At 49.0% G+C, this 22,937-nt stretch overlaps 1 protein-coding gene across 1 annotated transcript in view; it reads right to left on the reverse strand.

The window, feature by feature from the left end:
• The window catches only part of LOC145413461 (uncharacterized), a 319,141-nt gene extending 311,934 nt beyond the window's left edge, over positions 1–7,207 (reverse strand). The window contains exon 1 of the mRNA XM_080283160.1: positions 7,183–7,207. The gene's annotated coding sequence lies outside the window, so the exon portion shown is untranslated. The remainder of the gene's footprint in view (positions 1–7,182) is intronic.
• Between the last annotated feature and the right edge of the window lie 15,730 nt (positions 7,208–22,937).

The raw sequence follows: 22,937 nt of genomic DNA on the forward strand, positions 1-22,937 counted from the left end.
ATGTGCTAAATATCTTTCCATTTGCATAAGAGCAGGATTAACAACTTTACTGTGCCTATCCAGTTGCTGGCAGCTGTAAGTCTTGATGGTGCGTAAAATTTGGTCTTTACTCTTCCAAACATTTCTCACTGTAGACTCAGCCAGGCCTAGTTCTTGCCCTATAGACGAGTTGCCCTTTCCTGTGTTTTTCAACTCAGTGACCTTTAACTTCACTTCCAAACTAATTTTCTTATTTTTGGAATTCTTTTGCGGGGCCATGATGCCACAAGGTGTTCTCAACAATGGTAAATTGAAACAAAAAATGAGAGGTACACCACAGGCAAACACAAAAAAAAAATACAGCGCACAGCTGGTAGAGAGGTCTCTGACTCACTGGTGGTGGGGATGCGCTAGCGTCTCGGACTAGCACGCGGCTGGTAGACTTGCTTGTCTTACTGGTGCACAGCAGGTAGACTCGTTTTGGAAGCTTCGAGAAAATACCCCGTTTTTTGTTTTGGAAGCTTTGAGAAAATACCCTGTTTCTGCCCTAAAATCAAACGCCGATTCGCATCTGCGGAATCTCACCTCGCATATTGAAAAAATAAAAACTTACATTTTCTGAGTCACTTCGCACTGTAGTGGACTCGCATATTGGGAGGATGCACTGTATAATATACCGGTATTCGCAGTATTACACACAATAATAGAACCTCTTATTTACAAATTTAAAAACTAACATTAAAAAAAAGTCTACTATATACACTGCTAATCTATAAAATACAATACAGAATCCTGTCAACACTTGATTCCAATAAAACATTTGAAAATACCATGCCAATGTCATACAGTGCAGCCTTTTTGTAATTTCTGTTTAAATAAGTCTTTCACTGGTTACTCACTATTGATCCTGGATTACCACAGCTACTGGGCATTTGTATAAACTTATGGTATTATTTTACAAGTTGCCAATATGCACTTCAGGAATATTACCACCATAAACGCATAGCATATTACCTAAGAATGATAATGAACCCCCATAATCCCATTCGGAAATTGATATTTACAGAGATAATGAATTTAATGAACCCCCATAATCCCATTCGGAAATTATTATTTACAGAGATAATGAATTTAATGAACCCCCATAATTCCATTCAGAAATTGATATTTACAGAGATAATGAATTAAATTATAATTTCCCAAAAAACCATACCTTGGATCTTTACTCAGCCAGTTCATGTAAAAAATGCGTGCATTTGTACATGTGTTTCTCTTTCCTTCGACTGCGCATGCATCTGCGAGGTCTGTTTCACCCACTCATAGGCATACTTTAGGTCACGTGATGGTATTCTACCAATCAATTTGAAGCACAGTCTTCGGTTCCTTCTGGGTGGAAAATTTAAAGTCTCCTCGCTATGGCTTCCGAAAAAGAAGGACGTGATCCGTGCACCAGGTGTGACACTGATTATTTACGCGTTAATAAGCGTTTCCAGTCGATGGTTTCTAATGCAATTTAAGTGATCTGTGCTTTTGTTTTCTGTTGAAAGTGCTTCATTTCAGCTCCTCATCCAAAGTTCATGTTTCGAAAAGAGGCAAAATGAACCATTTCCAACAAAAATGAAGGTCCTCAAATCTTGTCAAAAACTATCAGAAAAATATACTGCACAAACTGGACCATCATATCTCTAAAAAAAGGAATTCCACTGCAGCAGGTTAGGTTTAGTTCGGTTGTTAAGTTGGTTAGGTTAGATTTGATTAGGTCTGTTTGGTTATCTGGCTGTGCGGCATATTTTTCTGGTGGTTTCTGATGCAACTTGAGTGATTTTTTTTGCCTCTGTTTTCTGTCACTTAGGTTAGGTTAAGTGGTTGTGCAATATATTTTTCTGATGGTTTTTTATGAGATTTGAATGATTTTTGTCTTTGTTTCATGTCGAAAATGAACCATTTCACCTTCTCATCCAGTCAAAGTTCATGATTGGAAAAGTGGCAAAATGAAGCATTTCCAACAAAAATGAAGGTGAAAATCAGTCAAACCTCATCAAAAACTACCAGACAAATTTCCTGCACAACCTAGGGGGTGTATTGGCAACTTGTAAAAATCGACCAAACTTACCTTTGGAAGCCATAAATATGGATTCAGATTACATAAATATTCTGCCAACGTCTACCAGTAGCTGGCCATATTTAACATTCCTTAAGTGCATTTTTTAATCCTAATGCTGGCCATCAAATGCAAGTGAGGTTAGGTTGAGTTGGATTGGGTTTGGTTTGATTATACCATAGCACTGACATGGGATATACTGACACATTCAGTCATAATGATGGTTGGTAAACAACGCAGCCAGTCGGAGATCATCGGTACAGTGTCGCAGGCAACCTGGCCGCTTCTTTAACCCTTTCACTTCAGGTATTTTTTTGGGGGGCTGGACATCCCACACACAGGGGTTTTGAGATATCTATCTATCTATCTTTATCTACTGCCAGACGCCATAATCCTGTAAGGGGTGGCCATTTGACTTTGAGTTATTTGTTTTATGGAGAGGGACACTAACCCTCCAGCAACCCACTTGTTGACATGTAGGGAGCATGTATGATTTGGTTATATGGTAACCACCCAGCACTGTAAATGGTTTCTTGGCTTACAGGAAACCATTTGGCTTGTCACTCAATGTAAAGCCACCTATGAAGGAAAGATATATAAAGATAATTGTTTTATAAAATATTCCACACCAAAAAATAGACCATAATTTCCTGAGTAAAATTATGTCTACCATAATGCAAGAAATATATATAATTACTGTGTGGTGAGCTGTCAAAACCTGTGGTGTTGGAGCTCCTCCACTGCCAGATATGCCATTCGGTATAATGATAAACTCAAAGCTGTTCTTTTTTTTTCTTTTATTATAACACTTTCATCTGACAACATAATCTGAGTCGTCAGACATCGCTTCCATGAGATCCAAGTAAGCTGCTGTGCCAGCAAAACATCTCATACTGCATGCCTTGACATACTTCTAGTACATACAAAAATTATAAACAATGTAATAGTCCTACTGCAATGGCAACTCCCCAGTTTCGCCACCTCCTGATCCTGGACCACTATTAGGCCCCCAGTACTGGCGCGCACATATAAAATGTCCAGAAAATCTATACATGCCACCCGATGGCTACAGACATTTCCTTAGTGGCACATTGACGTGCCACCCAATGTGAAAGGGTTAACTACCCAAACATAGGTATAGTTTGTCTTTTCCAATCACATCTTGCTGTCACAATTCAACAGTTAACTATATGTGTTGCATATGCATCAAAATTACTTACCATGAGATAGTGAGTCAGTTATAGACAGAATCACTGCGCCCTTCTGGCAAAAAAAGAAATGTGAAAAAGTGAAATGTGCAAAACTAAGGGTGGAAACAAGAAAGATGGTGAAAGAAGTAGTATATGAAGTTGAGGAGAGAGATAAGAAGCAGTGTAATTTAATTATTAAGGGAACTGATGAGACTGAGGATGCAGACACAGAAAATGACCCTATGGGTTAAGGAAGTATGGTAGGCTAAATGATGAACAGATTGTGAATCACCTTTTTAAGAATGTATTACTGGTAAATGATATTGAAGTAGTGGAAGTGAAAAGACTCCCTGAACAAACAATACACGAAGAAGAATATCCAAGGATGATGGTAGTGAAAACTGGTAGTCGTTTTCAGAAAGTGAAGGTATTGAAAAATGCCAAAAAGCTCATGAACAATAGGGCCTGGAAGAATGTGTACACAACAAAGGGCATGACAAAGGCTGAACGTAAGCAAGACTACGAACTGAGGAAGGAACTAAAGGACAGGAAAGAAAGAGGAGAAAAAGACTTGGTGATAGGAGGAGGGAAAATAGTAGCAAAAGATGCAGGAGGAGCACAGAGTGGGCCCCGATCAAGGGCAACTGAAGCTTAATCAGTAGAGGTGAGAAGTATAATGTATATAGTGTACATAGTTTCGGGTGTTCAGTTAGTGTGGTAGCTGAAGATTATAATGGGCTAAAGTGTGTTCTTATTAATGCCAGAAGTGTTGTGAGGAAAATGTTGGATCTTGAGGAATTTGTTTATGAAGAGGATCCGGATATTATTTTCCTAACGGAAACTTGGGCAAAAAAGTGTATACCTCAAGCAGAAATTAGTTTGTCAGGATATGATTTGTTTAGAAAGGACAGACTGAACAGGAGAGGAGTGGGATGTCCTGCATATACAGTATTAAAAATGAGGTAAAGGCTGTGGTCCTTGAAGAGATGATGGTTAATGATGATACGGAGTCAGCGTGGTGTAAGGTTAGGACTGGGGAACAAGATCTTGTTATTGGAGTATGCTACCACAGCCCATTGACAACAACGGAAGAGGAAGCAACCCTACATAGAAAAATTGAAACAATTTGTTGCAGGTACAATTTGGTTGTAATATGTGATGGCTTTAACCACAGTTCAATCGACTGGGAGTTATTAAGTGCGGGAAGTGAAGGTGAAGCATTTGTAAATACAGTTATGGATAATTTCTTGATACAGAATGTGAAAGAACCAACACAAGGAGACAATATCTTGGACCCGGTGTTATGTTCTGATCCTTCATTAGTAGATAATGTAAAGATGAGGGCACCCCTTGCATCAAGTGATTATAATGATGTCTTGTTTTGATATAATTACTGATTGCAGGAGAAACACTTGGAAGAAGCAGATTCTTGACTACAGAAATACAAAAGTTAGGAAGATGAGGGAAGAGTTTTCTACAACTGATTGGAAGAAAGAATTCGGGGGTAAGACAACATCCGAAATGTGGACAATTTTTAGGAATGAATATGACAGGTTAGTTAAGCTGTATTTATCGTACCTGTAAAGCAGTACGAGAAAAGACTAAGGAAGCCATTATGGCGGAATAGGGATATAGCGAGGGCTAGACAAAACAAACTTAAATGGTGGTATAAGGAGACCAGTCACTTCCAAGATTTTCTGAGATATAAGGGAGTAATGAACAAATTAAGAAGAATGATTAGAAAATCTAAGAAGAAATTTGAAGAAAAACTAGTCAGGGATGTAAAACAGGATCCCAAAGTATATTACAGATATGCCAAAAGTAAAATAACTGAGAGAGAAAATGTGGGACCACTGGAGAAAAGGAATGGTATTGTTGTTTTGGACGACAAGAGAATGGCAAATATGTTGAATCAGTATTTTGCAACAATGTTTACACAGGAAACTCTTGATAATATACCTAACCCTAGAAAAGTGTGTGGAAAACAGAGGTTGGAAGAAATGAATTTATCGGTTAGGGAAGTACTTAGGAAGGTGGAAGCTTTGAATCCAGAGAAAGCACCTGGTAATGACAATATTCACCCAGCAGTGTTCAAGAAAATGAGAGGGACAGTAGTGCAACCCCTCAGCTATATATTCCACAGGAGCTTAGAAGAAGGAGATATGCCTGAGGACTGGAGAGAAGCAAATGTAACACCAATTTTTAAAAAAGGTTCAAGGAAAATGATATCTAATTATAGACCAGTCAGCTTAACATCCCTAGTTAGTAAATTAATGGTACGGTATCAAAAATTAGAGATGCAATATTGAAACATCTCCAAGTGAATAATCTAATAAAGAAGTCCCAGCATGGATTCTTGCCAGGACAGTTATATTTAACAAATCTGCTTACATTTTTTGAACAAGTTACATCATATGTTGATGTTGGTTTTCCAGTGGATGTGGTCTATTTAGACTTTGCAAAAGTGTTTGATAAAGTTCCACACCAAAGACTTCTTTAAAAAATTAAGGCTCATAGAATTGGAGTGAAAGTTGGAAGATGGATTACATCTTGGCTAAAGCTGAGAAAGCAACGAGTGGTAATTAGAGGACAGAAATCGGAATGGAGTGAAGTGAAAAGTGGTGTTCCACAAGGATCGGTATTAGGTCCACTTTTATTTGTTATATACCTCATTGACACTGACATGGATACTACTAATCAGGTACTTAAATTTGCTGATGACACCAAAATTTTGGTATGACATCACCATTACAGGAAATTTGTTCTATGCAGAATGACTTGGATAAAATGTACCAATGGTCTAAAGAATGGCAGGTGTTATTCAGTGTGGATAAATGTAAATGTCTACACATTGGATATGGGAATATAAATCATACTTAGGCTATATATTAGGACAGGAAATTGTAAGTGAGGATTATTAGCAAGACCTAAGAGTGACAATTCATAGATCAGTGAGTCAGGGTACGCAGGTAGCCAAGATAATGGCCAAGGCTAACCAAATTATGGGAAATATCAAGAGAACAATGGACAACAGGAATATAACCAATATCATACGCTTATATAAGTCTCTGGTCAGGCCGCATTTAGAGTACTGTCAGCAGGCTTAGAGACCTTACAACCAGAAAGATGTAGATAATATAGAAAATGTGCAAAGAAGAATGCCAAGAATGATATACAGTATAAAGGAGGATCCCTATGAGATTAGATTGAAGAAGACTGGACTGATATCACTGGTGATGAGGAGACTACGAAGTGACCTAACTGAAGTTTTTAAGATAATAAAAAGTTTAGAAGGATTAAAGAATAACAAGAAGGAACCCGCTCAAGATTTTCAAAGACCACGACTTAATGTGAGGAAATTCTGCTTTTCAAGTAGAGTGGTGGACGAGTGGAATAATCTGACAAGCAAAGCAGTAATGGCCGATATAGTGAACAGTTTTAAGGCCAAAATTGACTCATTATTTAGGCAAGTAGGGGGGCTATATATGAGCCAGCGCAGGCTTACCGCCTCGATCCTGAACCGACCACCTCATTGAGACTAACTTTGGGGTGGCCTTGGTAAGCTAAATGGTATGCTATAATTACCTTAACTTTTAAGACTTGGTTCTGTCTCCTTAAGAAGTTCCGTTATTTTTGCTGACTAATGTTAATTGTTACTTTACCTTTTACAACAGATGTTTACTGGTGGCAAGTCACTTAGAAATGCATGAATTTATTACTGAGAAAAGGAATTATTGTCCGTTAGCTGGCTGTACCCTTGAATCTACCGCCAAATATACCATGTGTAACTTCAGACACCAATCACTTAGACTATTATCAAATACAGAATGGAAGTCTGAACCTATATTTTCCAAGTGAAAGATGTTGTTAGCCAAGATACTGACCTAATTTAACAAAAATGTCTCAGCTCACTTTAATATGGTGACCACCCAGTCTTCTTCTTCTTGTGAGTGGTTTAAAGGGCCTCGCCACCACCCGCCGTTCAGTCCTGCCCTGCTCATGTGCTGTCGGAAGGAACATTAATGTAATTTGTTTACAAAATATAATAACCTTATTACCTTGTATTTATAATTCACATATTAAAATAAATATATATTTAAATAAGGAGGAAAATATTTTGAGCTTTTAAATATTGTTCATTTTTGAAGGGAGACATTATGCAAGACCATTGCACCCTTTTAATCACTGAGGTCCAAGGTGTGCACAAAGAGAGGTCTCTTCACCCCCATAGAGCTCTGTAATAACACATTTTGAAAGCGACTTTTTTTCCTAGGGACTTGTTACGGTTTATTAGTGGACTAAACACTTCGTTAAAATAAATAAAGAAGGTGAAATTTGTTTTATTCCTGATACTTTTACTAACACCGAGTAAATTGTAACAATAATTCTCTATATAGCCGTAAAATGCCGGGAATATTCACCGAGGGCATCACATCACCCCCAGGAGGAGCCTACTGAGGAGCAGACAGAGCGCGACCCGATCCCGGGTGACAAGGACATAAGTCCGCCCGGGCCGCGCTCCCCTATGACCCGGAACTCGCCCTCCGCCACCATAACAGGAAATGGAGACTACCTTGCGGGCGAGCTGACCCTTGACAGGATTAGGGTGGAGCTACTTCCTTAGCTCCAAGCAGCACCCTAGCGACAGCCAGCAGCCACGCTCTTTGCAAGATGGCCAGTAGCCGCTCAGACCTTCAGGAAATGGCCAGTAGCCACTCGGAAGGCTTCCCAGAGACGGCCTGCAGCTGCTCTGCCCTGCAGGAGACGGCCGGTAGCCACTCCCCCCTAAGAGCCACGGCCTGTAGCCAGGCTCAGGTGATGGCCGGTAGCCACTTCCCCGTAAGGTGCTGCTATACCCCCCTACAGGAACCAGTGACGGCCGGGAGCTGCAATGGAGAGAGAAGAGTACGTCCAGTCTCCTCCTGTAGTTGCCTCAGGGGACAAGGCACAGGAGACGGCAGGTAGCCGCGCCAACAGGCAAGTGACAGCCGGCAGTTGCACTTCGCCTGCATCCCCGTCAGAGAGTCGGGCCCAGGCAATGGCCGGTAGCCACGCCTACGATGAAGGGATGACCAGTAGCTTCCCTCATTTCATTGCCCGCGGGAATCCAGCGACGGCTGGCAGCCGCACCGGGGAGGAGCACCAAAGCTCCTCGCCCCCTGTGACTCCACTACGAGAGGGCGTTCTGCCATCAGACCTGGCAACCAGGCGAGGGAGCAGACGACCCTACTGTCCACCACCAGCAAGGCAACCTTCAGAAGGAAGGCCTCAGCCTCAAGGATCCGTGGAGAGGCCCTGTACTATACCCAGGGTTATTCTCCGCCCAGCCAGTTCCAGAGGGACCCTACCTGACGGACTCCTATGGAGGCCAATGACGCAACCCACCCCTGATGGAGTCTCCGACAGCAGGACACCACAGCCGATGGGACCACGAGGCAGCCCCCAGGACCCCTGGGCGAGACCTCTCCCCACCCCGACGCAGACAACACTTGTTTTCCATCAGGCGCCTGAGTGAGCACTTCAGGAAACTCTTCGGCCTCAGTCCCAAGGGCCAGACCCAAGTTCCCATCCCGACAGTGCGGGGCCCTTCACTGCACACAGCCCCGGACGAGAGAGGATGCCCCTACGAGTGATCCCGTGGCCACAGGACACGGAGGCCCCTGCCGGAGCTCAGCCCCCTTCAGGAGCCGGGCTGTGATCTCCTGCCACCCTCTGCCAATGTTGCCACCCTGCCCAGTCCCAACAGTGAGTGACAGTGGAAGTGCAGTGACAGTGAAACAGTGACCTGGACATCAGGCAGTGTGTTAAGATATTAGAGGAAAACTAAGCCCAAATTCTGTCAGTGCTATAGTGCCGGGAATATAGACCAACAGTAAAACAGTCTAAGTCAATTTAGGAAACAGTGACAGAGCGAGAGAAGCCGAGCAGATGTATATCTCTGCTCTAGTAATATAATTCTTCCACGACATAAGACCTATGGCCAAGCTGCCTATTCCAACCACAGTGTAAATTTCCCCCAAAGTGACAGTGACTGATTCCCCTGCCCAACGCCTTAAGTGTTGTCCATTTTTTTTTTTTTAGTAATAGAACAGAGGAAGGAAAATAAAATACCCGCCACCGCCGGATCACCCACCCTGCCACTCCCCACCCCACCACCAAGCCACCACCACACCACCACCCCAGGAGGACACCACGGCAGGGTTAGTGACCTGGAACAAGAGGGTCACCGGGACACTCCTGTCCTGAGTCCCTCTTCCCCGCAACTGTCACAACACCAGGTAAGCGGGAAGAGACAACGACCCTGCGAGCGGGGCAGCCTTCACCAGGTTCGGGGTGGGACTGATCCAGAGTCAGTCCCAGGCAACACCGCGGTACGGCCACCGTACATACCAGGGAAGGAGCGGTCACTGTATGCCCTTCAGTTGTTTTCCCCCTGTGACACCGCCATCACGGCCACCGTACATGAGGGGGAGCGAGCAGCCACCATATGCCCTTCAGTCACAGCCACCTCTGGGGACGGCCTCGGGGCGTCAGTTATTGAACGTGCCCTGACTGGCAGAGACAGGAGTAGTGGAACCGCGATCATACCACTGTACATACCAGGGTAAGTAGACCCTCGGCTACGGCCTCTGTACGTACCGGAGAGGGAGCTGCCCCTGTGCACCCCTCTCCTGCCTTTTCCTCCTACAGGAGTAACACTGTGTTCACGGCCATTGTACGTGACGGGGAAGGAGCGGCCACCGTACGCCCTTCAGTTACTTCCTGGCAGGCAGGCAGGCCCACGGCTACAGCCACTGTGCGTGCCAGGGTAAGTAGACCCTTGGCTACGGCCTCAGCACGTACTGGAGAGAGCGCTGCCTCCGTGCACCCCTCTCCTGCCTTTTCCTCCTTCGGGAGCAGCACTGCCAGCACTGTCTCTGTACGTACGGGGGAAGGAGAGGCCACCGTACGCCCTTCAGCTGCGAGCCCTAGGAGTCACAAAACTGTGTTCACAGCCACCGTACGTGACGGGGAGGAAGCGGCTACCATACGCCCCTCATTCGTGATTCCAAAGGCCCTCCCGAAGCAGGAGGTCCCTTGCGCAGCCAGCCCTTATCCCCTCGGCTGCGTGGGACGCCCTTTGTCTCCCTACAGGAGTGGTTGCTGCCGGAGTGGTGGCGTGGCCCGATCCAAGCCCTACCACCTACACCTGGGAGGTCCCTGTCCCAGACGGACACCCGATGGAGGCGGCGCCGCAGTTCACCCCTGACGGCGCTTTCCCCTGCAGGCGGCCGCAGCCCCCGGACTCCCAGGCCTGACCAGCAGCCCCCAGGTCCGGGCAACCCAGGCTCGCTCTCTCCTCGGAGCCAGAGGCGTCAGGCCCGCTTCCTGCAGCTGTTTGGCCCTAGTCCCAAGGGCCTCCTCTCAGGTCGAGGCCCTCAGACGGGAGGGCCTCCCTGCACCCCAACGACGATTATGACCCAGGCAGTGACGCCCCTGCGGGCAGTGCGTTGCCCCTTGCAGGAGGGCTCCCTGTAGGGCCCCTTTCTCACGCCCCGGACACGCAGCAGGTGATGCCCAGGAAGATACGGGTATACAGTGACCTTAATAACTCTAGTGTCGTGAACAGTCGAGACAGAAATGCACAGTGAATAGTGACAGAGTGAAGGCCCAAATAATATAAATGACTAAAGTTACCAATAGTGTACGGAGACCCGATACCTGGCAGAAAAGAAAATAACAACAACTATATCCAGGAGGACGTATAGAAATCGTGGGCCAAGATCAGTGGTGCGCGGGAATCATCAAAGACCAGTTAACTGGTGTTACTGCGACTAAGTGACTTTCCCGAGTGTCGCGACCCGCATCATACCCACTTATGGTAATATTCATTCCCCTAACCCTTGGTCCCGTCCTATCCTGGTGTATCGGACTTAATATATAAAATGCCAATTCTGCCTATAAACAGTATACGGGTATCGCAATATTAGAACCAAATATTCATGTATAAATGAAGAGTGACGTATCACGAGTGTAACTGTAACCATTTGTATTAAAGGCTAACTCTGTGTCCCTGTCCCAAAGCATATCCAATCTCTCTCTGTTTTATATTGTAACGGTGTAGGAATTAAGACAATAGATGTGTTAAGGTGTACTGCCTGGTTTTTATGTCCTGTTCCTTTGTGGGTGCTTTACTTCCGGTCCGGAAAGAGGACCTCACTCAGTCGCTGGTGTTCTTAGGACGAGAGGTCGGACTAAAAACACCCAGCATAACAGAAAAACAAATGAATTAAAAAATAGTAATCCATACACCAGATTACTATTTTCCTCTGTTCATAAAATATCTGTAACAGTTAGACTTGAACAGCTGTGGGAAACAGCTGCGAAGTTTGGAGGGAAACAACTCTGGGGAAGCGAGTTCCAGGGAGATGAATTCGGGGAACGAAAGAATTCTGATAGGCAGAAGTTCTGCAATGTGGCTAAGTGACATTCCAGTCATGAGCGCTACCAGTTGCCCGTGTAGCACAATGGAAGGCATGAAGAGGTGGCACCATGAACGCAACTTCGTCTGAGCATTTGCCATAAAAATATCTGTTAAATAATGCAAGGGAGGCAACGTTCCTTTTTACTTGTAGGGGAGGCAGTTCACTTGTAATGGCAGGGTTGTTGCTTTGTAAGCAACCTCTCCACATCCATTCCAAAAGGGTGAGCAATATTCAAGCTGAGAATGCACATGACTTATGAATTATAGCTAACTGCTCGTCAGTGAAGAAGTTACGGACTCTGTACAATAATCCAAGTTTCTCTGAGGCAGTTTTAGCAAGTGATCTAACATGAGAGGGCCAGCTGAGGGCACTGTTAAGTGAGACGCAGAGAATTTCAATACTTTTGGAGATGGGAATTTTAGTAGCACTGAAGGTAATGTACGAATCTGGCAATATCTGTCTATTAATAAATTGTATAAATTTAGTTTTACTAGCATTAAATGAGACAAAATTGTTTTGTCCCCATTCACTGATCGCAGATAGGTCTTGATTTATGGAGATGGCTGTACTGAGGTGAGAGGCAGAGATATTAGATTTTGTAAATGGGTGTCTGAGTGTCAATGAACTATGTAATGTTGAGTCATCAGCATGTGAGTGGATGGGATTGTGGGTGACTGATAAGAGATCATTAATATGAACCAAGAATAGGGTTGGAGCCAGAATTGATCCCTGCGGCACGCTTGCGTTAACTGAATGGAAATTGGAATATACATCATCTAATTTTACTCTTATTTTCATGTCACTAAGATATGAAGAAATCAAAGAAACAAAACACGTTAGTCCAATGCAAGGGAGTTTGGACAGCAGGGAACGGTGCCATACTCTGTCGAAAGCTTTAGAAATATCAAGGGCTACTGCATGAGTTTCTCCATGAAGGTCAATTGATTGATGGATGGTATGAGTTAGGAGACTGAGTATGTCAATGGTGGATCTTTCATGGCGAAAACCATATTGTCTATCACTAATTAAGTTGTTGGATTCAAGATGTTTAACAATGTGCTTATTATTTAAAATTTCAAATACCTTACCAAGAGAAGATGCGACAGCTATTGTTCTGTAATCAGAGGGGTCAGAGGAACTTCTTTTCTTCGGAATTGGGTGGATACTGGCTTCTTTCCATGAATTTGGGAATGAAGAAGTACGTATGCATAGTCTGAATAATTTAGCTAGAACAGAGGCAAGTTCAGGGGAACACTTTTTCAAAACATTTGGCGGAATTCCATCTGGCCTGGAGCTTTGTTGGTAGGTAAATTGTCTAGGATGGATTTTACGTATCTTGTCTGTATTTTAAGTGCGGCAGTTTCGGAAGAGTCAAGTTCTAGTGCTGGGACATTCTGGCTGGCATCCTCTATGGTGGAATTTCTTGCAAATGTACTGCAAAATTATCCGCTTTCCCACCCGGGCCATTTGTCATGATGCCATCTGAAGATATTAGTGGGGGAATGGAGGATGACTTGTTAAAATTATTGAAAGAATCGAGAGATGACCAGATGATTCTGTTGTCATTATATTCCTGTTTGTGACATCTACCTGTTCCACATTTAAAATTTACCATTATACGTGTAGGGTTGTTGCCCTGAGTTTTCGTGCCCTGTGCCTCTCTTAGTTTTCTAAGCTCCGGTCTAGAAAGGGAACCCAGCTGCAGAGAAGGCGTTCAAGGGACGGGAACCCGACTCTTAACCCTGGAACGCATTCGAGGACACTATTGTGATCCACGCAAACTTTGGCCACGTGGCCCTTGCTTCCTATGTGGCCCAAGTGGGTGGTGTTCTCAGAGTCAGTAGCTTCCTAAAATGATGCGCAGTGTCGGGTGAAGATAGTTGGTGCATGCTCCTTGGCTAGGTTTTTCATATAACACAGGTGTGGGCTATAAAAGTATCCACGAATGTGTTACAGTACTAGACATTAATTTTAGTACATGGACAAATTCGATGTTTTTCTGCCAGGGGACTGGGAGTCGGCCTGCTACCCCCACACCCCCCCACTGCTCGCTGGTTAACGGACATCGGGATCCATTCATTATACTCGTGCCTATGGTCTTTACTTATTTCTTTTAATTGTCTTTAGTTACCCCTGCAGGATTACGCAATTTTTTATCTGCCAGACTGTAGTATTAGGAGTACATTTTAAGTCCATACCTTGTAAGTTTAATAAAAACTGAAATGCATGATTTAGAGCACAGTGCCCCCGGGAAACCACCGACACCCCCACACGGACCCCACGGAGTAGCCACAGCCGAAACCTGAAACTCCATGCAACAACTACACAAGTCAGCCCGGGCCGTGCGCCCCCATAACACCCAGCTGCCCCACCGTCGCCCTAGCAGGAAGAAGACACTACCTTCGGAAAGTGGGTCCGCCAAACTAGCCCGGGGTGGAGCTGATATTTCAGCTTCTGACAGCACCCCTCTAGAGACGGCCTACTGCCGTTCCCACCTTCGTCAGTCGGCCAAGCATTGCACTGAAGGTGTTTCCTCTGAGATGGCCTACTGCCGCTCTTCTCTTCTGCTGAAGGAGATGGCCTACTGCCGCTCCTCCCTCCCGAAGGAGACGGCCTACTGCCACTCTGAAGCTGCTGCCCCTGGGACGGCCGATTGCCGCTCCTCCCTCCTGCCGAAGGAGACGGCCCACTGCCGCTCTGAAGGCGCTGCCCCTGAGACCCTTATTGCTGCTCCTCCCTCCTGCCAAAGGAGACAGCCTACTGCCACTCTGAAGGTGCTACCCCTGAGACGGCCTACTGCCGCTCCTCCCTCCTGCCGAAGGAGACGCCCTACTGCTGTTCTGAAGGCGCTGCCCCTGAGATGGCCTACTGCCGCTCCCCCCTCCCGCAGAAGGAGACGGCCTACTGCAGCTCCCACCTTCGCCAGACTGCCAATTGCCGCTCCGAAGGCACCACCCCTGAGACGGCCTACTGCCGCTTCTCCCTCCTGCAGAAGAAGACGGCCTACTGCCGCTCAGCAGGTGACCAGAGGCGTGCTGAATCCTCTACCCAGGCCACAGCCGATTGCCGGGCCCCACGGCCAGAAGGAGGTGTCACCCATACCATCGCCCCAGTGTTAGATGAGAGCCCGGCCCTCCAGTACCAGAGAGCCCCTGCCAGGCCCCACGGCCTCCCCAGGTATCTACTTCCTGCGCCTGGCCCTGGAACAGATCCACCTGACGGACCCTAGTTCAGGTCGGTGCCACAGCCCTTCTCTGACGGCGCCCCTCGACTCTGGGGACCGCAGCCCACTGTCCCTCTAGGCCCTCCCCAGGACGCCCGGGCGCGATCTCTCCACGCCTACCAGGCGGTCTAAGGCCTCCACGTACGGCCGAGACCTACACCAGCGGTTCCTGGACCTGTTCGGCCCCAGTCCTGAGGGCCATACCCCCGAGCCTAGCCCAGAGACTACGGGCTCTTCCGCCACCTGCAGTCCTGGATGCGAGAGGACGCCCCTGCAAGTCGTCCCGTGCCCTCTCGGCACGCCCTCCCTTGACGGTGCCCCTTCCCCGGCCGAGTTGTCACCAGCATGCTGCCCTGCCGCCCACACCAAATGAGTAAAGTATGTTGAATGTGATATTGCCCTAAACACAGTGAAGTGACTTATGTTAAGTGGACGGTGCCCCAGTATAAGTGATACAGTGACAGAGTAAGTGGATGTCGGGCAAGGGAGATCACGGGCGAGTGCAGAAACTAAGTTTTGGTGAAGTAAATCCATGAGTGACATCCTTACAGAAAATCAGTAAGATTATTATCCCGAAGGACTCCTTATAGAGAAATTAATAAATGTCATTTGTTACTAGGGAGCAGTGAAGAAAAAGTGTTAAGAATACTCCCTCGCTGACATTACCATAACTAGTGTAAAATCCCAGTGCTCCCCCCCCTTTCTGCCCTCCCTTAAAGAATCTCCTCCCAGCAGTCAGTGCGTGTGTAAGAACCTGAACGAGGAATAGAGTCAACTGTAAAAATCCCTCTGCTACCAGAAAACATTAAGTCTGAACCCGTTATACTATTTCCCTCCCGCTATTACTGTTATGCTGAGTGTTTTTAGGTCGACTTCTCGTCCTAAAAACACTAGCGACTGAGCGGGGTCCTCTTTCCGGACCGGAAGTAAAGCACCCACAAAGGAACAGGACATGAAAACCAGGCAGTATACCTTAACACATCTATTGCCTTAATTCTACACCGTTACAATACAACACAGAGTGATATTTGATATACAGGAGACAGGGACACAGAGTTAGCCTTTGACACCACAGTGCACAGTTACACTTAACACACGGTATAATGCATGTACACTAATGTTATGAACTATATGTATCGATACCCGTATTTCATCTTTAGGCAGAATATATATTTAATTGGATGAAAGGGGAATGAACAAGATTAAGAGTCCGTGGGGGGAATGCTACTATAAAAGGGACAGGGTGCGGATCGCGACACTTGATGTACTCACTTAGTTGCGGCAGCACTTATACACAGACTTTTGATTCACCCACGCACCCTAGTCTCCGTTCACAGTTACTGAAAGTTCTTTCATTTGGGACTCACACAATCACTATAAGTTCTCTTACTTAGGGTTTAAGTTATTTTCTGTTCTGCCGGGTATCGGGTTCTTATAGACTAATAGTAACTGTCACTGGCTTTACACTGGTCTTCACTCAGTCACTGTTCACTGTTATTTCCCCTGATTTGTTCTCGGTACAAGGGGCGCCATTATTTACCCGTGTATCCTGGGTAGCGATCACTCTGTAGTACGGGCGTGAGAAGAGGGCCCTAGGGTGAGCCTGCCTGCAAGGGGCAATACACTGCCCGCAGGGGAGTCATGGCCCGGGTCCTGGTCGTCGGTGAGGTGCAGGGAGGCCCTCCTGTCTGGGGCCCTCGACCTGAGAGGAGGCCCTCGTACTGGAGCCTCGTTGGTGGGGTGCAATGAGGCCCTCCTGTCTGGGGGCCTCGACCTGAGAGGTGGCCCTTGGGACTGGGGCCAAACAGCTGGAGGAGGCGGGCCTTTCGTCTCTGGCTCCGTGGGGTGAGGGAGCCTGGGTTGCCCTCGTCTGGAGGCTGCTGGTCGGGCTTGGGAGTCCTGGGACTGCAGTCGCCTGTAGGGAGAGGCGCCGACAGGGTTGGGCTGCGGCACCGTCTCCGTCTGGTGTCCGACAGGAACAGAGATTTCCCAGAGGTAGGAGGTAGGGCCTGTATCGGGCCTTGCCACCACTCTGGCGACACCTCCGGGGCAACACTCCCGGATGGTGACAAAGGGCTCCCACAGGAGGAAAAGGCAGGAGAAAGTTACACAGAGTCCGTGTCCTTTCCAGTACGTACTGAAGCCGTAGCCTCGGGTCGCCTTACCCTGGTACGCACTGCAGCCATAGCCATAAGCCTACCCGTCTTACGAGAAGCAGCCGCTCCTTCCCCGCCACGTACAGTGGTCGTTGGCGCGGTGTTGCTCCCGTAGTAGGGAAAAGCAGGAGAGGGGTGCACAGAGGCCGCGCGGTCTCTGGTACGTACTGAGGCCACAGCCAAGGGCCTGTCTACCCTGCTACGTACTTTGGCTGTAGCCAGGAGCTGATCTTCCCTTCGAGAAGCAACCAAAGGGCGTACAGTGGCCGCTCCTTCCCCGCCACATACAGTGGCCATCGGCGCGGTGTTGCTCCCGTAGGAGAGAACAGCAGGAGAGGGATGCACAGAGGCAACGCCCTCCCCGGTGTACACTAAGACCGTAGCCAAGGGTCCCCTTACCCTGGTGCACACTTCTGGCCATAGCCTTGGGCCTCCTGCTCTTGAGGTGGTAACAATGGCTGTCGACACAGTGTTACCTGGGACTGAATCTTGTTCAGTCCCACCCCGATTCTGGTGACGGCTGTCCCGCCCGCAAGGTCGTTGCCTTTTTCCGGTCACCTGGTGTTGGGATAGTTGCAGGGAAAAAGGACACAGGGCAGTAGTGTCCCGGTGACCCTCTTGACCTGGGTCACTAGCCCCTCTGTTGTCCTCCTGGGGTGGTGGTGTGGTAGCGGCTCGGTGGTGAGGTGGGGGGTGGCGGGGTGGGTGGCCCGGCGGCAGGTATTTTACCACCCTCCGTGATAAAGAAGTCACGGCCCCGTGACTGGAGGTGGTATGTTGTGGTGGTGGATGTCTGGTGGGCCGGCTTGAGGTGTTGGAGGAGGTTGGTCCAATGGCGGGTGGTGAGGTTTGGCTCCTGGTGAGGTTTGAGGGTGAGGCGTAAGGACAATGGTTGGGTGGTCTGGTGTAGGAGCCGGAGGAGCGGGTGTGTCACCCTTACTCTGATGGTGGGGCGGTCGTGGGGGCGCCATAGTACCCTCTCAATTTTCATCTTTGGTGGTGAAGTGGGAAGTTTCCACAATGCCTGATGAAGAGGGAGGGTGATGGGGGTGGTGTTTGGGGCGTGGGTGGCATGTGTTGGGGAATGGGGAGCAGGATGGGGAGGAGATGGGGGTGTGGGGGTGTATCTAGATGGTGGGCGGGAGAGGCGTCGTGATCTGGTGGTCATGGTGGTGAGGGTGGGCGTAGGCAGTGATGGTGGTTGGGCACGTGGCGGCATGGGCTTCCCGTCATGGTTGTGGGCGATTGTTGGTGGTGGTGTGGGGTGTCTTGTGTAGTGGGCATGGTCGGCGGGTAATGGGTGGCCAGGAGTGGATGAGTGGGTGGAGTTGGTGGTAGGTGGGGTTGGTGCACGTGGGGAGTTGGTGGGTGATGTGTTGCGTGGGGCAGTATGTGGTGGAGTGCGGGTGGGGTGTGGTGGGAGTTGTGGTGGTACGGTGGTGGTGGTTGTTTCCGCGGCGGTGAAGGTGGGAGTTGGTGATGGGTGGTGTGGTGTGGTGTTGGTGGTGGGCATAGCGGGCGGTGATTGAGAGTGGTGGGTTGGAGGAGGTAGGGTAGCCGGAGGAGATGCAGGCGGAGGTGAGGTTGGTGAAGGATCAGAATCGGAGGAAGGTGGTGGTGGGTCAGGTAAGGGTGAAGTGGGGGAAGGGGTTTGTGGGTATGGTGAGGATGAGGGTGGGGTGGGGGAGGTGAGTGAGAAAAGAGAGCCGGGTGTGAGTGAGGAGGAGGATGGTGTGATAGGGAACGCGAATGAGTTGGCCGTGTTGGCGGGGAAGATGAGTGGCGGGGAAGTGATGGTGGTGGGTGGTGCAGGGTGGTAGGTGGGAGGGAGTAGACAGGAGGAGGCGGTTTTGGGAAGTAGGTTAGGGGAAGATAAGGTAAGGGTTCTAGGAGGCCTGTGAAGGGGGAGGCAGGCTTTGTGTTGGGGAGGAATAGGAAGGGGAGAGGCGGTAGTAGTGGAAAAAGTGGTGTGTGAGGTGGGAGGGTAAGGAATAGTGGTAGGAATAGGGGAGGGCAAAATAGAAGAGATAGTGAGAGGAGAGGAAATGGAAAGATGACGTTTCCCCCTGTCGTAGACTGGGGGAGATGTGAGGTGGCCCCCGTCATTACAGTGGGATACGGGGGCAGTGGGGGGGCGCCTTCTGTGCCTTCCTCGTCTTACTTTCCTTCTTTGAGGCTTGGGGCAATCGGCGTATGGTGGGGAGGCTTGTAGGCGCTCTTGTGTTGTTTTGCTGCGCCGGGCAGCTTTTAGCTGTTCACGAATGTCGTGGATTGGACACTCAGGGCAACAAGGAGAAAATTCCCACGGATTTACGGCGATGAGATCCGTGGGGAATTGCTTGATTTCGCCGATGCGTTTGGGGGAGGAGTGGACGGCTAGAAGGCGCCTTATTAAGTTGGTTTCTTTATTCAGGTCTCCCGTCGGTTCATGTATTATGAAGTGTTCCTTAATGAAACCGGGGAGGATCCTGAGGAGTTTGTGGAATATGAGTTGTTCCCGGGTTTTTGCGTCTGTGCCTGGGTACACAGCGGTGACGAGCCGCCTAGCCTGGATGAAGGTGTTATCGAGGCTTCCGTCGTATGTGAGGGCGTCTAGTTGCGATAAGGCTACAACTGTGCCCACAGATGGTGTCACTGCCTGTTTCACAATTTGTCTGAATTGATCCCATTTTAGTCTCGGGACGATTTTCGGAGTGACAGTGGCGATTATTTTACCCAGGTTAGGTAATGTGACTGCTATCTTTTCTCTGTCTGAGTCGAACCCTATGTCTAAGAGGGGTTTAACCATATCCAAGTACCCATCAATGTTACATTGGTCCGGGTTGAATTTCGGCAATTGAATGTGAGGTTTGGCTGCCATTGTGCAAGTTTTCCTTTATCGTTCCTCCGTGCTTTATTCGGATCCAGAACCACCGCTTGCCACCAGTGTTATGCTGAGTGTTTTTAGGTCGACCTGAGAGGTGGCCCTCAGGACTGGGGCCAAACAGCTGGAGGAGGTGGGCCTGTCGCCTCTGGCTCCGTGGGGTGAAGGAGCCTGGGTTGCCCTCGTCTGGAGGCTGCTGGTCGGGCTTGGAAGTCCTGGGACTGCGGTCGCCTGTAGGGAGAGGCGCCGACAGGGTTGGGCTGCAGGACCGTCTCCGTCTGGTGTCCGACAGCAACAGAGATTTCCCAGGGGTAGGAGGTAGGGCCGGTATTGGGCCTTGCCACCATTCTGGCGACACCTCCGGGGCAACACTCCCGGATGGTGACAAAAGGCTCCCACAGGGGGAAAAGGCAGGAGAAAGATACACAGAGTCCGTGTCCTCTCTGGTATGTAATGAAGCCGTAGCCTCGAGTCGCCTTACCCTGGTACATACTACGGCTGTGGCTGTAAGCCTACCCGTCATACGAGGAGCAACTGAACGGCGTACAGTGGCCACTCCTTCCCCGCCACGTACAGTGGCCGTCGGCGCGGTGTTGCTCCCGTAGTAGGGAAAAGCAGGAGAGGGGTGCACAGAGGCCGCGCCCTCTCCGGTACGTACTGAGGCCGTAGCCAAGGGCCTGTCTACCCTGGTACGTAGTTTGGCCATAGCCGGGAGCTGATCTTCCCTTAGAGAAGCAACCGAAGGGCATACAGTGGCCACTTCTTCCCCGCCACGTACAGTGGCCATCGGCGCGGTGTTGCTCCCATAGGAGAGAACAGCAGGAGAGGGATGCACAGAGGCAACGCCCTCCCCGGTGTACACTAAGGCCGTAGCCAAGGGTTCCCTTACCCTGGTGCACACTTCTGGCCGTAGCCTTGGGCCTCCTGCCCTTGAGGTGGTAACAATGGCCGTCGACACGGTGTTACCTGGGACTGATTTTTGTTCAGTCCTACCCCGATTCTGGTGACGGCTGTCCTGCCCGCAAGGTCGTTGCCTTTTTCCGGTCACCTGGTGTTGGGGTAGTTGCGGGGAAAAAGGACTCAGGACAGTAGTGTCCTGGTGACCCTCTTGACCTGGGTCACTAGCCCCACTGTTGTGTCCTCCTGGGGTGGTGGTGTGGTAGCGGCTCGGTGGTGGGGTGGGGGTGGCGGGGTGGGTGGTCTGGCGGTGGGTATTTTAATTACCATAACTATATTCTGGCCCTACGCGCGTCACCCCTCACTCCCCCCCCCCCGTGAGACTCACCCTCCGTGCTCCGTAGCCCTGTATTCCCTTGTGCACCTGTATCATAAACTACAGTGTTGGCATCAATATCTGTTAAACCAGTATCCTGCGAGATACTAATATCCTAGTTAAGGTTTCATTTCTGTCATATACTGTGTTGTAATATCTGCTGCAATTGTTCTGTGTCTGACTGTGTATTATACATGTAAAGGTTATTGCCTGGAGTTTTTGTGCCCTACCTCTCTTTATTGCACCACGCCCCGGTCTTGAAAGAGGACCCCACTACATGTTAGGTGTTCTAGGACCGAGGAGTCGGGCCTTTTGCACCTAGCATTACAAAAACAACTTAGGTATTTTTTTTTAATTGGTACACAGTAGTGACCACGAATGTGGTAGCGTACAAAAAAAAAAAAATCGAATATTTACCTGGGTTAAACAACTAGCATAACACTGGTGGACAGCGGTGGTTCTTGACCTGGGCATACAGGAAAGGCACTCAGGGAATACTGGCTAAAATGCAGTATAGTGCCCCCAAAAATGCCCAGACACCCCCACAAGGAGCCCACAGAGGAGCAACGAAAGCGCGCTGGGACTCGGAGCGACAATAGCATAAGTCAGCCTGGGCTGCGCGACCCTGTGACCCGGAACTTGCCCGCCGTCACCATAGCAGGAATACTAGACTACCTTCCGGGTGAGCCTTCACCAACCAGCTAAGGGGTGGAGCTGCCTATCCAGCTCCTGCCAGCACCCCAGAGACGACCTGTAGCCGCTCACCCCTTGCTAAGGAGATGGCCTGTAGCCGCTCACCCCTTGCTAAGGAGATGGCCTGTAGCCGCTCTGAGGGTTTTAAGGAGACTGCCTGTAGCCACTCCCACCTTCGTCAGGAGACGGTCTGTAGCTGCTCACTCCTCACTAAGGAGACGGCCTGTAATCACTCTGAGGGTGATAAGGAGACGGCCTGTAGCCACTCTGAGGGTAATAAGGAGACGGCCTGTAGCCGCTCTGAGGGTAATAAGGAGATAGCCTGTAGCTGCTCTGAAGGTGTTCTTCCTGAGACAGCCTGTAGCTGCTCAACCCCCCCCCCCTCCTGAAGGAGACGGCATGTAGCCGCTCTGAGGGTGTTCCCCCTGAGACGGCCTGTAGCCACTCCAAAAGTGATCCCCCTAAGACGGCCTGCAGCCGCTCCGAAGGTGTTCCCCCTGAGACGGCCTGTAGCTGCTCAACCCTCTTGAAGGAGAAAACCTGTAGCCGCTCCCACCTTCGTCAGGAGACGGCCTGTAGCCGCTCCCACCTTCATCAGGAGACAGCCTATAGCTGCTCCCGCCTTCATCAGGAGACGCCCTGTAGCTGCTCCCGCCTTCATCAGGAGACTGCCTGTAGCCGCTCTCCTCTCCTGAAGGAGACAGCCTGTAGCCGCTCTCAGGGTAATAAGGAGATGGCCTGCAGCTGCTCCTGCCTTCGTCAGGGGATGGCTTGTAGCTGCTCCGAAGGTGTTCCCCCTGAGACGCCCTGTAGCCGCTCACCCCTCCTGAAGGAGATGGCCTGTAGCCACTCTGAGGGTAATAAGGAGACGGCCTGTAGCCTCTTCCACCTTTGTCAGGAGACGGCCTGTAGCTGCTCCGGTGTTCCCCCTGAGACAGCCTGTAGCCGCTCAACCCTCCTGAAGGAGACAGCCTGTAGCCACTCTGAGAGTAAT

This window comes from Coenobita brevimanus, chromosome 96, assembly GCF_032717465.1.
Source record: "Coenobita brevimanus isolate Jiangsu-jjx chromosome 96, ASM3271746v2, whole genome shotgun sequence".
Classification (NCBI taxonomy): domain Eukaryota; kingdom Metazoa; phylum Arthropoda; class Malacostraca; order Decapoda; family Coenobitidae; genus Coenobita; species Coenobita brevimanus.